Here is a 13,415-nt window from a genome sequence, read left to right on the forward strand (position 1 = left end):
GGCACAGTGTGTCGATAGTCATCATTGTTAGCATGAATGCTGTACGACATATGTCTGACACCTGTCTTCTACACAACGTTTGCTGCTGTCCATCACCTTAGCGGTACCAATCACCTTAGCTGTACCAATCTAAACCTGGCACACCAATACCACCCATGGTGTTGTCCTGGCAGGAGTGGGTAATTTGCACATGTAGTACCATACATAGATGAAGAACCTGAGACCAGGTAAACACCCTGACACCTACAGGACAACTGCATTGTATGTGTATGCTAAATTGGGCTAGATATGTAGCGTTCGTAATCATAGCTGCCAATCTAGATCCAACAAAGGGGAATACTGACATCTGTGCAGTGAGGAACACCTGGCATGAGGCTCTGTTGTGCACAATAGCACTACCACTGTATACCTCAGATACAGACATGTGGGCCATAAGACCGTTACGGACCGCTCCAGGTGTTAGTGTCCCCACGTATATGAAGGCCACTCACAAGGAGAGGGTCACAGTAAGCTGCCTATCGGGTGCTAGAATCCGCCACATAACACAAGCACTCTGGTCACTCCACGGCAAGTACAAATATGACACAGTCATTGTCCATGCTGGTGTGAACGACCTGAGATGTACCTCCCTGGACTACATGAAAAGAGACATAGAGGAGCTCTCTGATTATGTAGCCCAGGCAGGTATGACCCTGATCCTGAGCAGTATCCTTCCTTCACCAAGAATGATGCCACAATATAGAGACAAGATGATCAGCTTTAACAATTGGCTTAATGTCTGGTGTCATTCAAAGGGGATCCAGTGTCTGTCTGCCTGGGATGACATGCCTGACAAGCCACGCTGCTTCGGAAGGGATGGCTTGCACCTGTCACCCCTGGGATTCCGGATATTGGCTAAGGCTCTTGCCACCCCCATAGTGCCTTTTTTAGGCAAGGCTCAAATTCTAAACCTACCACCCTAGAAAACAAAAATGGGAAGAAACTTAGGGTAATGCTGCTCAATGCCAGAAGTCTAAATCTCAAAATGCACTTCGAGGCCCTTCTCAGTATGGAGAACATCGATGTCTGTGCTGTAACTGAAACCTGGTTCAAGGCTCCTGAGAGCACCCCGGCACTATTAGGTTTTACCTCATATCATGCGTTGCCCCAAAACCTGGACCACACCACAAAGGAGGGGTGTATCCATATTCATAAAGGATACCCACACCTCCAGGTTGGTGGCAACGCATGAAGCTTCGAAACCATCCAGGTGCAACTAACCATAGGCAAAACTGCTCTACAAATTGTAGCATGCTACAGGCCACCCTCTCAAACTCAGGAACCCCACACAGCCTTCCTGAAGACACTGGAGGGTATAAATGTATCTCCAAACACCATCATATTGGGTGACTTCAACTACCGAATATAGACTGGGAACATTACTCAAGCCCTAACTTTCTAGCCCAACAGTTCCTGGAGTTCATAAATTCAAATGCCATGGAACAGCTAGTCACTGTTCCCACGAGGAGAAAATATACTAGATCTCATTATCACAAACATGGGGACAAAATGCTCCACACGGAAGTATATCCCTCATTGGTGAGATCTGATCATAAACTAATCTCACTGGAAATCCACATTCCCCCCCCACCCCCAACAAAAAGACCAAAGTGAAGAACTTCTCTAAAACAAACTTCAAACCACTCAAGGCTGGTATGGTATCCTTCAAGGCCCTGAGCCAGTGGAAACCACAACCAAAGCTGCGGAAGCCCTTACAAATGCCTTCTATGAACACCTCCAGGACTGCATGGATCAGGCAATCCCAAATAAAACCAAGACTCTTTCCACAAAGGGCAAATGTCCAGTCTGGTGGACCCCAGCCATTAACAAACTTTACAATAAGAGGAGAAAGCTATTACATGATAGAACAAAATCCATAAAAGGGAAGTCACCCCTGATCATTATTAGTAAAAAAATACGAGCACTCATAAAATCAACTAAGGCCAATTTTGAGAGAAAAATTGCCATGGATTCAAAGGAAAATCATAAGGCCTTTTTCAGCTATGTTAGGAAACTGGGTGGAAACTCCCAGATATGCTCAGAATTAGTCCAAATGATACAAAAATCACTGAACCCACAGACATTGCCAACATACTGGCAGACAGGTTCAGTGCAAACTTCACCCCCCGCTCCCCCCTTAACGGAGAGATAAGTATCCCAGCAGAGTGTAGCCTCCCAGACATCTCAAATGCAGGTGAAAGCTGCTCTCTCTAGAGCTAAAAACACAGCATCAATGGGACTGGATGGTGTCCCCGGCTGTGTGCTACACGAGCTAAATGAGGAATTAAACCCGCACATAAGGCAGCTATTTAATCTCAGCCTTACCACAGGATACGTGCCCAAGGAGTGGCGACGGCAACTGTGGTCCCACTCCACAAAGGCGGTGCCTCTACGGACCCTGGTAATTACTGCCCCATAAGCTTAACAAGTCTAGTCTGCAAAGCTATGGAGAGGATCATAATGGAGCTCATAAACAAAGATATAGGGGACTTGCAGACATTGGACCCGACCCAGTTTGGCTTCGTCAAGGGCAGATCATGCCTTTTGAACTTGGTCGACTTCTTCGAAATAGTCACCAAGGCCATTGATGAGGAAAGGCAGTCCATACAGCCTACCTTGACCTTGCAAAGGCCTTGACACAATACCCCACTGGTATTGTAGAAAAACTACCAGCTTAAATGTAAACCCATATGTCACATGATGGGTTGCAAACTGGCTTAAGGACAGAACCCACAGGGTTAGAGTTGCTGGTGCTATGTCAGACTCCAAGCGGTCTGGCGGTGTCCCACAGGGCTCGGTCCTTGGCCCCTATTGTTCGGCATCTACTTCTCAGAAGTACAGGCCAACATGGGAGGACTTTGGCTGACAAAGTTTGCAGGCGACTGCAAACTGGGCCATAGTGGAAAGTGCATCGGACACGGATATCCTTCAGAAGGGACTCACGGAAACAGATAGATGGTGCCAGAGCCATGGCCTGAAGTTAAACGCCAAAAATGTATAGTCATACCTTCGGGAAAAACAAGGTAACCCCAAGCTACCATATAGGTGGCAATCCACTAAGCACAGAAGAGGTTATCAGGGACCTGGGGACCCAGGTTGACAGTGGCCTTTCTTTTGACACTCACATTGCTAAAGTGGTTAGAAAGACCTTCTACATTGCCCACCTGATCATGAAGGGATTCACATCCAGATCTAGTGAGGTCATTGTTCCCTGTACTCTTCACTTATCAGACCAATGATCGAGTACAATGCCCCATTCGGGATGTATCTCACCTGACATCTGCAGCAATTGGAGAGACCCCAAAGTTCCTCACCAAAAGGATAAAGGGACTCCAAAATCTGTCATATGCTGCCAGATTGAAGAAACTCCAGCTCTATTCAGTTGCATACCATCTGCTCAGAGGTGACATGTGCCTGACATACAAGGCCATGTCCAACCCGGAATTAATGGACATGCTCCACCTCAAAAAATCCAAATCCACTAAAACCAATAGAGCAAGCGACTTAAACCTTAGCACGGATATAAATAGGACATGCTGGAGGGATAGATTTATCACTCAGAGACTCCCTATGCTGTGGAATAAAATCCCGATCAATGTGAGGCAGAGCACCTCGCTGGCTCTGTTCAAGAGAAATCTTGACCTGTGGATGGGAGATCGTAGGTTTATCCCAGGAATCATCTCTGTGTCACTGCTGGACAGAGGCACAACAAACTAATGGGCACAGTATTTTTTCATATAAGGGGTGGCGTAAGCCACAAAAATTTGGGCTAGGCTTATAAATGCCTTAGGGCAGATAGCCTAGTATAAACCTATGAACCTATGAACATGTACTGACCAGTACACTCTCAAAAGCCATCACAGATGTGTCAGGTGCAGATCACAGTGGTAAATGCCACATTGTAGTATGTAGCCCTCACACATCACCGTGTCCTTGGACCAGCAACACACATCCATACATTAGTACAACACTATGTTACTCATGACCAGTGGACTGTACCTAGCTCTACAACAACTTTGCAGACTACACATGTACTGACAGGATTCCATCATGTGTTATACAATGCACTGATACCACTATTCATAACCAGGTTGGCTGTACACATAACAGGGGCCCTGGGTCTTGTACAGCTGTAACAGATAACTGTTTCTGTACACCAGGCAACACACCCATGTTTGGATGTGACATACGTGTAACCACCATGGATATGTACATGCCCCACACACACACACAACACATATGTACATAGCATAACTAATGCTGTCCTTCATGCAGACACGTGGCTACAGCGATTACACGCATGCACATGGAAGGTAGGTCCATGGCTGTTCAATGCTAACAGTACATATGGTAGCAATGTTGACTGAGTTAACATTCCCTCTGTACTGGTTACCCATGACAACTATCATAGCATACAACAGTCCCATGTGTCATGTATGTCACACATGTTCACCAATTGCAATGCATACAAACATGGCTACATGACAGGAATGTAGGACCTATACACATATACATGTAGTGGTGTGCATTCAGCTACCATGCATGAGCAGTAGCTGATGTTTGCAGTTTATCTGTGTCTGACTACAATGTGCAGTTGCAATGCAGTCCCATCATTGACACCTGTATATGGTGAAATACTGACAATACGGTAAGATGTACATCAGGTATGGATGGATGTGTGTACATAAAGTGGAGGGCCACCTTTGCAGATGGATGTTTCCTGAAGACAGCTCACAGGTGTGTCACAAGCCGTCCTACCATAACATGTGCAAACAGTAAGCTATGTTTCTGGTAATTGCAGGTGAAGATATACAACCTACACAGCGGTCAGGATGTCACTGACTGTAAAGCAGTTGACACCTGTAACACTTAAGTCTTCCCATGTGCATATAGCAGCACACTTGCCGAAGGTAGCGTCGGTACACATTGTAATTCGGGCAATACTGCTGCATGTCTGTCAGACGTATCAGAAGATAGCAGGTGTTTGTTTCACAGTACTGCCATGTGTGTTTGCTTGTGTGACCATATATGCCACGTATGGTGGGGAATACATCCCAATTGTTACACACCCTTGTACACTGTTGTAGAGATCTGTACATACTGCAGTGTAGACAGCAAGACATAGGCAGGGGTGGTGTGTGTATCACACACGTTAGCTATCTGTATGTGCATGACATGTGTGGACTCCAGTGTGTGTATGTGCATGTATGCATGGCTGTCTGGTGCATGGAGTGAGGATGTATGCTACCATTGAGAACAGATAGGGCCCCTAACCCCTCAAGCTGATGCAATCTACTACCCTGTTGATGCCGTCAGTCTTACGCATTACTGACTACCTGTACATGTTCATTCTCTGTGCCGCGTCATGTGGGTGCACAGTTCTTTGATGGTGATTACCACATAGGCAGGGGTCCTCACCTCAACACTATCACGTGTGTGTTACAGTGTCATTGACCCCGTGAGTGTGGGCATGTTACTGTGTGTGTCTGTGTATGTCTGTGTGTGTTCACATCCTGTAATGTGACAGTGTTTTACTGCTACACAGTGAGTACTCATGCTATCAACTGGCCCCTATCCTTGACATCAGCTAGACCGTTATATAAACCCCCCGCACTATGTAGCTGTACCTGTGATGTCACCTGGTATGGATGTCCTGTCTCTAGCCACTGTAGCCTAGTACACAGTTCACATGCTCCTGGATCAGTAGGTGTGTAGAAATCTATGGAATGTCAGCCTTTATATAACAGTGAGGTTGAGGCTACGTATAGCATGCTGGTATTGCCATCCATGCCTGTGAGTACACCACATTTACATGTGTGAAACTGGAAACACTAGTACTTAATGGCACATGCAATTAGACCTTAAGGAGAGAAGCAGGGCATCATTACCAACATGCTGTTACTGTTTTTACCAAGACCCATACTGTGAACATAAAACAATGCATTCTAACCGCAAACACTGTTACATAATGGCACATGCAATTAGACCTTCAGGAGGGGCGCAGGGCATCATTACCAACATGCTGTGACTGTTGTTACCAAGACACATACTGTGAACATGAAACAATGCAGTCTAATCCTGTACTACATGGTATGTCTTCTGCGTGCCAACGGTACACAACAATTGTAATATACACCTATCTCACTATTCTGTTCACCCTGTGCATCAGACCATATGAGCATGTCCCTGCACTGATGGTGTGGATGACAGGGATGCGGCACAGGCATCATCATATGCACAGGGTGATAATGTTTGCCATGGACCTATGCTGCATCAGTGGATGACATCATGTATGTGAGTTAGGGCCTGTTATCTACTTGGACATGTGTGGTTATTATGCATGTGGGTGTTGGTGCCCTACAGATGTTACTGGTGTGTGTGTGTATGTGTGCCCACGGTTCTGCCGTGTATCCGGCCTACACAGGGGTATTGTTGACAGCTCCAGATTGTACAGACCAGGATGTACAGCTCACTGTGTCTGGCCATGGCCACGTGACCTGTGCCTGCCAGAGGTTGCACGGGCACTACCAGACAGAGGTACAGAATGGGTACTGTCTGATGACACATGTCCATTGGAACTGTGTCCCCGCTGGGATGATCCAGGGCCACGTCCACGTGGCCTGCTGTGTCCTGTTGTGGACAGCACAGCACCAGCTGCACTGCTGCTGCTACCAGCACTATGGGAGTGGGCATGTGAGGTAGCTCATTCGCATAGACCTGCACCAGGTGGTGTAGCTGGCCTACGTCCATGTGGCCTACGCCTCACTCCTACCAGATGTTCCAGCATAGATAGCTCACATTCACGGATTGCAATGCCATGGTCAAGGATTCTAACCATGTCACCCAATCGCCTGTCCAAAATATCAGCAATCTGCTGTTGAGCATTTGCCAATGTCTGGATGTTTTCATTTAAAGAGCAGATAGCAGCCCTCTGAAGCCTCTGCCCTTCTCTGTTCTGCCATTCAGTGCCTGTGCCGCCATTACAGTCTGAAACATGTGTCTGGTGACACCAGCTGCTGCGCTCTGTCGTGCAGGTGCATGTCGGCCAGGGGTCCTCCTACGAGCAGCACTGGCCATATGCCTATGTGGCACATCTGCGGTCATTTCACTGACACCATGGTGTGACGACACACCTTCCATAGCCACCACACGTTCCTGTTCCAAGCTAACACACGGTAACTGTCCTTCCTCTATGGCCACTGGTAATGGGGTATGTGTTGGCATGAGAACTGTGTGGGGGGAAGAGAGGGATATAGGTGGGATGGCAACCAAAGGCACAGCTTCAGCCCCTGACAACCCTGCCTGTACCTCAAGCATATGTTCATCACTGCTAGAGTCTGTGGGGACATTAACATCAGATGGACCGCAGGAGGGCAACACACCTACATCACCTGTGAAGGCAAACAAAGACTCTACATTACAATAGAGACACAAACACACAGACACACACACACACACACACAGACACACAAACACAGACACACAGACAGACACACATACAGAGACACACAGACACAGCCACAGACACAGACACACACAGACACACACAGACAACCATGCATGTGATATGACAGAAGGCCATGCATGTGATATGACAGAAGGCATGCAGCATGCATGTGATACAGCAGACGGCATGCAGCATGCATGTGATACAGCAGACGGCATGCAGCTCAGACATTAACAATGTTAGATTACATCCCTATGTTGCACACAACAGCAAGCATGTGTCATAGCAGAAGCCATGCATTTCACACAATCATGGTAGTACGCATGCATCCCTGTGAAACACCATGTGGACCAGCACAGGTTAACAGTACACATGGCTGATGTGAGGCATCTGTCCTTGACACCAACATGTAGTATAACATGTAATCTGCTGATGTGTGCAGTGACATGCATACATGTTTGACACAATGGTGTCCTGACACATGTACAGCGGTATAATGGCGTCACATTGCAGTGTTGTCTGTATGCCCTACAGATAGAATGCAGTTTTAGCAGATGTGTATGACCATTGAGGGTGGTATGAGGCGTCTATATTGCTATACAGTGTGAAGTATAGGCACAGTGCCATTGCATGGAATCATGAGGCGTCTCTATTGCTATACAGTGTGGAATACACATACAGTGCATAGCCGTGACTGTGTGCATACACAATACATACATACTGTGGGTTGTAACCCATGTCGCTGAGGTGTATACACACTAAACCATGCTGTGTCATCTGTGACAGGTCACCAGAAGACATACCGATGACACCCCTGCACAACTGCTAACATTTCTTAGCTGCCTGTCAACCGTGTCCACATATGGCAGACTGGTCAATACACCATGTTCCACATGACATTTATGTACCACACACACATCAAGTGCACGGCTGACAGTGATGTCCAACAGCAGCAAGGGAAATGTACGGTATCTCTGGTCTGATATGGTGTCTGTGTATGTATGTGGAAGCTGTACAGGTGACTACTTTCATGCTGTGACACAGTCATGATGTGCAACACATCGTATGTGGCCGAATTAAGTGACACCTCCACAAGCTGTGCACAGGCTGTTAGGATGTCCAGTGTTCCACATCTACTATATAGCCATTCAACAAAGGCTATAGTTGGACCATGTGTAGACAATGTGCAACAGGGTGTACACACATACACATCACATGTACTGTGTGTTACTACATGTCTCTGGCCATCCTCCATGGCCATGTGTGAACATGTGTTGGGCAGATGTGTGTGATGGCCATCTATGTCACATGTCTGTGTTGTCCCATATGACATACACCCATAGATGTCAGATACTCCAGTGTCCACAGGGCTATACAGACAAAGAGTTGTATGTTTGGTATGTGGGGTATGTTTCATGGGATAGTGTGACAATGTTGCAGCCGGACCACTACATGTCTGGGACATGTCAGCTGGCACATCACAATGTCTGCACTTATTGCAGGGGCACATTCCACAGTGGTGAATCATGTGGGCTGCCCATATCCCAGCTCACTGTGTAGTACTGTTTGCGTACCCCACCTGTATTGTTCTGATGTATAGTACATATTCCTACATTGAACAACACCTCCACCATTGTATGGACATCTGTCCACACATCTAGCAATGACAGTTACTGTGGTTTCATGTTGTTGTTTCATTTGGTTTGTATATATTATACATGTGTAGCCAGTATGATTGATGAAAGCTGAGACCTGTATATCGTGACTGGACCATACATTATGTGTACATGTGTTAACTGGCGAATGAATCTGTGCATTCACATGCCTGATACTGTCTCACCTGCAACAGACTGCTGTCTCTGCAGCACGCCAGAGGTACCTGTATAGTGGTGACACAGCAGTTTGATCATTATCCATGACTGTATGACAGCTACAGGGTGCACTTTGCATGTTAACACATTCACCAGTACAATAGCATACACAGTGTGTAAATATACCTTGCATATGATGTTACATTACATAGTGTACAGGGACACATGCGACTAAATGGGATATACTATTTATATGTGCAGTAGTGACTTACCAGGCAACTCCAGGCTCTGTGGTTGGGAGACACCCACCTCCACGATGGCAGCTAGAGTTTGTGGATGCTGTTCTGATGGAGTCCCCAGGCTGGCCAGTAGCTCCTTGGTAGGTGTGAGTGGGGGCTGGGTTGGTGGTCCACCACCTGTGCAACCTTGTTCCTTGGCAATTGCATTGGCACACTGTTTTGCATGTTGGATCAGGTCCATGCAGTGTCTGCTCACCTGCTGGTAGGTGCGGTTATGGCCACCCACATCATTAACCCTCCTGCGAAGTTCCTGCCACAGGTCATCATGCTGCTGGGCATGCTGTGGCACATGGCTGAACAGTACCTCATAGTTATCATGGAGGTATGGTATGAGGGCATCATCCTCCAAGCGGCTATATGCTGGCAGTCGTGATCGAGGCATTATCTGTAAGACATAATGATGGAGACAGGTCACAGCATCTCAGGGATGCACAGAGATACAGATGCACATTCATGTGTATTACATTTAGTACTTATGAACAGTTGTCTTTGCAAATCGTCATGACACTCACACGACTGATATGTTTGTTTCACACACATGTAACACCCAATGGGGATTGGATATTATCACCATATACGTGTGTCACCTCATTACATTGTTCATACTCCATGTGAATGCTGTCTTGATGTGGGCATGTCTGTTTGCCTGTACTGGTGTTCGTACCTATCAGCACATGCCTGGATGTGTGCACATTAATGCTGTTGACCTTGATGCTGTGTATATGTCACATATCATCACATACACTGCCTTCATGGACATGGGCAGTGACAATGCAGACATGCGCATGGAAACCTTTACATGCATGTGTTTTGCCATATACATCTACACGGCACTGTACAACAGTTCAACATCCTGCCACATATCGCCTGTGTTGCACATGTGATACATATGGGGCAATGGCTAGCTGGATGGTATTCGCATGGATGGTTATCAACTATAGCATGTACAGCCAAGATCATGTAGTAGTGTGTATGCCCTGGGCCATGTATGGACATAGGATGTCAGGTTTTCTAGCTGTATCCGACAGCCATGTTCCTGCTGACAGGTGAATCAGTGCCATATTACTGATCCAGACAGTCACTGATAGATCTACCATGTGGTCATCGCACCATGTATGACAGAGATGACATGTGCAGCTTTGCTGTACAGGGTTGCATGGTATGGCAGGAGTATGTCACATGTATGGCACAGGGATCTGTCCAGCATGTGGCTACCCTTGTACTAGGAAGGTGGCTGTCCATGACGTATGTCTTTCAGATCAGGATATGTACATGTAGCATGTCCAACATCACAGTGTTGCACATGTCTTTATGCAGGATAGGCAGCATGCTGCATAGTGGAGATGTGGATTGTGAAGGCTGGTGTCGCCCATCCAAGCATGGCCAATACCCCTTAAAGGTGATATGTGATCCGATATTGGTCACGTGAGTACTGAGTATGGCTGTCCAATGATCTCCATGCTCATGGATGGCACCCTGTCATGACTTGGGTTGCCTCTTATGACTACCTAATAGGCCTGGTGATGTCACTAGCTCAGGGAGGTAAACTGCACAGCACTATCCCTTACACACAGTGTCCATAATGTTGACCGCTGCAGAGGTGGTAGTTAATGGGTACAGGGTTATTAACATAGCGGTGACAATTCAATAAGCAGCTGTCAGATTGTGCACATATGTCACGCACCTCACCCACAAAGCCCATGCTGTATGCTGTCCACAACACTGAGTCAGCTATTGCTCCTAGGTCATGGCCATCCACATTCTCACATATGCAGATGCCTCCCATTTGTCTGTGTGGTATGGGCTACAATGACAGGGGAGTACAAAACATTAACCCTGTTTTACTGTAGCTGCCACGGATGTGATATGCACATGTCACTCAGACACCTTTTGTAGTGTTGCTTCTGTGAACAGGCCACTGGTAGAACACTCCTGTGACATACGAAGGTACATGTAGTATACTGAGTGTAGGTGGAACACAGTATGGGTAATGATGTCCTCTGACCTGTTACAGGTATGCTATGCAGTGTGAATTCATTGGTACTGTCATCTACATCTATACTGCTAACAACATGTACGTTGATTAAGGTTCATAGGCTTTCAGACCATACTCAGCAGGTTAATAGTGCTGTGTCTCCCATTATGAGTGGTGTCTCCATTTTCTGGGTTGTGATAACTGTTAGTGTGATCCATTTTGTATTTTCACAGACTGCCATGAACCTATGTTTTACATGGCAGTGTATGTGTAGAGTAAACTGTTTTGCCATATGTGTATTATACGACCAGGGATTTGTACAGGTCACATGCAGCCGGAGTGTACCTTGTGCCATCATAGTTATGGTTGCAGGGGCTCTGTCGTGTTCATGGATATGTGATTGTGTACCTATTGGGGGGGGGCAGTGAGTTTATATTATCCAACACCCTATCTGTATTGCTTATTCATGCTCAGCACTTGTTCGGAACATGAACACACGTCATGAGCTATTAATTACTATATCACTCAATCCTACTCATTTCCTACATGTAAACACTGTTTGTCCTTACATTTCCAGCATGCTTACAGTACAACAGCTGTTGTACACACTTACCTCACATATCTTGTGTGTAATGGTTGATTAGACAGGCATGTTCAAATGTCATTTACCAGTGTTATTGCCTGTCTGTGTGATGAATGTGGGCAACATGAGGCAATATAGCAGTTGTCTCATGTACACAGTCAATGCTCACCTCCTAACATACGACACTAAAGCCTGCGGGAGATGTACATATGTAGCCATACTGGAGGTAATGCTCTCTCCAACCCAGACTTACCCTGACATTCATGTGGGGATGTTCAACATTTGCAGCACACCCCAACCCCACTCATCACATAGTCTCAATAGATCTCCTCCATCACAGGTCACACATAGTAAGAGTACAACATTTGCGGAGCCGCTCCATACTACTCTATGTAGGCAACAGAGGCAGACCCCATCACCAAACACAACACCAATTACCTATAGCCCACAGACTCATGTGTGCCCATCAACTATAGCCAATAGGGTGTTATAACATACCCAAGACACTAGTCATAGGTGACTCTATAGGCGGTCACACTGATGTCCCACTCAGCAGGCCACACAAGGCGATAGTCACTGTCATCTGGCTGTCGGGTATCAGGATCCGCAACATAACCTATGCACTCAGGTCACTCCTCAACAGGTACAATATGACTGTCATTCTCCACGTTAGTGTGAATGCCCTGAGATGTAACTTCCGGGACTATATGTACAGGGACATGCAATAGCTCTCCGATCTTGTAGCCCAGGCAGGTATCGCCCAAGCCCTGAGAAGCATTCTGCATTAGTCCAGATGGATGACACAGTAGAACAACAGAATTATTCACTTCAACAGTTGCCTATGCTTCTGGTGTTATTCCAGGGGTATCCAGTATCTGTCTGCTTTGAATGACATGGTCGACAAACCACAATGCTGTGGCACAGATTGCCTGCACCTGTCAGCCCTGGGATTATGAGTAACATCTAAGGCTCTTGCTGCTCCTATACTGCCTGTTTTAGACACATTTCAGAAACATATTCACCACCAGAACAGGTACAGGCAAGCAAAACCTGAGGGTATTGCTACTCAATGCTTGACATCTTCATCTCAAATGCATTCATCCGAGGCACTCCTTATAATGGACCACTTCGATGTCTCTGCAGTGACTGTGGCCTGCTTCTAGACTCCAGAGAGCACCCCTGCACTGACAGGCTATTACACAGACCATACCTTTCAGTCATGTAACCAGGACCGGAACACACACGGCAGAGGGGTGTCCAT

Source organism: Protopterus annectens, chromosome 1.part1 (assembly GCF_019279795.1).
Source record: "Protopterus annectens isolate FY-2018-M chromosome 1.part1, PAN1.0, whole genome shotgun sequence".
NCBI classification, from domain to species: Eukaryota; Metazoa; Chordata; order Ceratodontiformes; family Protopteridae; genus Protopterus; species Protopterus annectens.